Below are 3,469 nucleotides of genomic sequence, written 5' to 3'. Positions count from 1 at the left end.
TGGTACTTGTCATTTGTTATTCCTTATTTGTTTGTTGCGAAATTTACATACGTAGCACGCAATTCTTATGGATTTACGTATTACACACATGGCACTTTGCCTATGCGTGAAAAGGCGGATTTGACTATTAAAAAATAGTAATTAGTGCTATTTTTGATGTGATATGAAATAATTGAGTGCTATGAGTGTAAATATGAAAATTTTGATGTGATATACGTAAATCCATAAGAACTGCGTGAATGCCCCTTGTTTGACTTATGCATGGAGTGCATTAATATCAATTTGATTTGTATTCAACCTCTTAATGTTATGATGCATGTTCACGATAGGAGACTAGAATGGATTTAAATTAGGCCTAGAATTTTTCTCTGAAGGTTTTCTAATGATCCATCAATCAATTAAAAGTACCTCGAGTCATTTTTCATGCCACACAATTCTTATATATTTACATATCTAACATCTAAACATTATTATTTACATACATAACGATTGAATTTTTGACATTAGATCAAAAGTATCAATATCGTTAGCTTTTTAAAATTGAAATACAACTTTTCATGCATGGGTTTTTAATATCAAAGTGTTAGAAATGTAAATATCTAACTTTAGTGATATATATGAAGGAATAGTGTTTCAATCCGTTGTTGATCATGCACAATATTCACATTCATAACACTTCAATTTTTAAAATCACATAAAAAACATCATGTTACGCATAGGTTTTCATTTTACGCATAGGTTTATGACACTGAGATGCTATAAATGTAGATTATTTATATTTATGTATGTTGTTATGTATGTATGTAAAGTCATAAGGATTGTGTGGTGCATATGTAAATTTGTCTATAATTTATTAATTATGTCATGATGGCCTCTAAATCATCATTGATTTCGTCATTCTGCTTGATTTATGGATTAATCTTAACAGTATTCTAGACTTCTTTTCCGGAAATTCAAGAAATGTGATCACTCAGTCTGTTCTATTGCTGACTTTTTTTTCTTTTTCTCATTTTAGCTTCTTCCAAGGGAACGCAGGAAGCAAGAATATCTTGATGCTGTTAAAGATAGGTACAAGCATCTTCCTGAGGTGAAGCGCATCGTAAGGTAAGCTATTTGCCCGTTGGAAATTTTCAAATAGGGGCATTTTACTTTCATACCATTCAATTCTTATGTATTTACATATCTAACACCATAACTTATTACATTTATAACACCCAAATCTTCCACATCACATAAAAAATATCACTTTTTTAACTTTTTAAAAAATGAAATACATGCCCAAGATGTCATGTATATATAAAGAGGGGAAATTTGCATACGCAGCACCCAATTCTTATGCATTTTCATACCTCACACCTAAACTTTCATATTTACATACATGGTGCTTTTGATGCTTTAAACCTATGTATGAAATGGTGCATTTCACATTTATAAAACGGTAATAGTGCTATTTTGTATGTGATATTAAGCATTTGAGTGTTGTGTGTAAATTTGAGATATGTAAATACATAAGAATTGAGTGCTATGTGTGTAAAAGCTCCATATAAAAATTGAAGTTTAGGCGTTAGATATGTAAATACATAATAATTGAGTGCTATGCATGTAAATATTCCTAAAGGTCTAAAGTAAAATCTTATTTTTACCACATACAAAAAAGGTCTGGCCTGTTAATCTGAACACTCTGTGGAATGCTGTAGTACTCATGAACTAGAATCTATTAAAAAGCTGAGCTTGCACGAGCTCAACTCTTACCGTCGATCCACGATGATGGTATGGTTAGAATTTGCAAAAAATTAAAACTAAGGTAAAAATATGTAAAAAAGTAAAAATTATTGTTATACCCTCGGCTCTTTACATAAATAAGCCAAAATTTTCTGTTTGTGTTTGATTCAGTTCTAGAACTGAACTCGAGCTATTTGCAAACATGAAGTTTGGTTTAAAGTCATGTCTAAATTATACAGGTGCATTTACATAGATGACATCCAATTCCCATGTATTTACATCACTAACACGCAAGTCTTATGTATTTACTTATATACCACTTTGGCGCTTTAAACTTATGCATGAAAAGTGGTAATAGTGCCATCTTTGTTTTCATATTAACGATTTGACCGCAATATGTGTAAATATGAAAGTTTAGGCGTGAAATATCTAAATACATGAGAATTGTGTGCTTTGCACGTACTGAAAGTTTAGATGTGAGTATGTAAATGCACCTTAAATTTTACTTTTTACATTTATGTCCCCAAATCTTTTCATATCATAGCAAACATATCACATTTTTCAGCTTTGAAAAGCAAAATATTTCATGCATGGGTAATCTGAGATATATATATAAAAGTTTAGGTGTTGGATATGGAAATAAATAGGAATTTAGTGGCGTGTATGTAAATATTCCAAGTTTTATAACATGCATGCTGACATATTATATATAAATATGTGTATGCTGCAGGCATAGGCATTTGCCGAAGCCAATATACAAGGCAGCTGCTCTGAGGAGGACCATGATTGAAGCTGAGAGGAGGAAAGATCAGAGGAGAAGGGCACATAGCGCGCCTGGAAGTATGCCCCTGGTACCCTTCAGGAAGAGGAGGATCATCAGAGAAGAAGAATGATATGCTCTTATTGCCTAATTTAAAAAAAATATATATTAAAAGGGGGTTTTTTTGTTATAATTACAGTTTAATTAAAGTTTTCAATTTTTAGAGCTCTGAAATGAAGCCAAACCTATTGTTTATATTGTTATAAATTAATCTTTTTTTTTGAATTAATCTGTTTTTTTTTTCTTATGAGAAATTGATTTCTGTTTATTGCTTTAGAAAAGTATTGCTTATACTTGTAAGGAGAATTTTGTAAGAAAATGGTGAGATCTGCAATGTTTTATTGTGCATAATGTTGGCTTGTTGCTGGGATGAGAAGGCTCGTACAGATAGGGCTGCCAAAAGAGCTCGTTGTTCGCGAATAGCTTGTGCATGACTTGTTAAATAGCTCGTGTTGAATTCGTTTGCTAGGCAAATGAGCCGGACACGAATAAATGTTTTGCGATCGATATATAAATGAGTCGAACACAAATAAAGTTTTGTTCATTCGTGTTCGGCTCGTTTTGACTCAAAAATAATTAATGAGTATTATTTTTAAGTAATTTAATTGGCTACAAGGCTACAAAGGTTTATAATCAATTAGAATTATTAATTAAAAATAAAATAAATATATATTAAATTATATTTAAATGAATTTTTAAATTTCAATAAAAATATTTAAATTTTGCCCTTACCTTTGCTATCCTAAGACTGTGTGGCTAAGGTTATCAAAAAGACTCGTTATTCGCAAATAACTAGTGTTTGGCTTGTTAAAGAAACGAGCTGAACGTGAATGGATTTTTGGAGCTCGATATGTAAATGAGCTGAATATGAAACAGTAGTATTTCTTAAAGAGTTGAACACGAACAAAGCATAGGCTCATTCAAGCG

The 3,469-nt window shown here is 31.2% G+C and overlaps 1 long non-coding RNA gene across 1 annotated transcript; it reads left to right on the top strand.

The window, feature by feature from the left end:
• The first annotated feature begins 996 nt into the window (after positions 1-996).
• Positions 997-2,772, top strand: LOC110036918. Its single transcript, XR_002295276.1, has 2 exons — positions 997-1,104; positions 2,453-2,772. It is a non-coding gene; the product is annotated as an uncharacterized LOC110036918 (long non-coding RNA).
• The last annotated feature ends 697 nt before the right edge of the window (positions 2,773-3,469 follow it).

This window comes from Phalaenopsis equestris, unplaced genomic scaffold (genome assembly GCF_001263595.1).
Source record: "Phalaenopsis equestris unplaced genomic scaffold, ASM126359v1 Scaffold212567, whole genome shotgun sequence".
Taxonomy (NCBI): Eukaryota; Viridiplantae; Streptophyta; class Magnoliopsida; order Asparagales; family Orchidaceae; genus Phalaenopsis; species Phalaenopsis equestris.
Note: the sequence above shows the minus strand (reverse complement) of the source record. Positions and strands in the feature narration are given on the sequence as shown.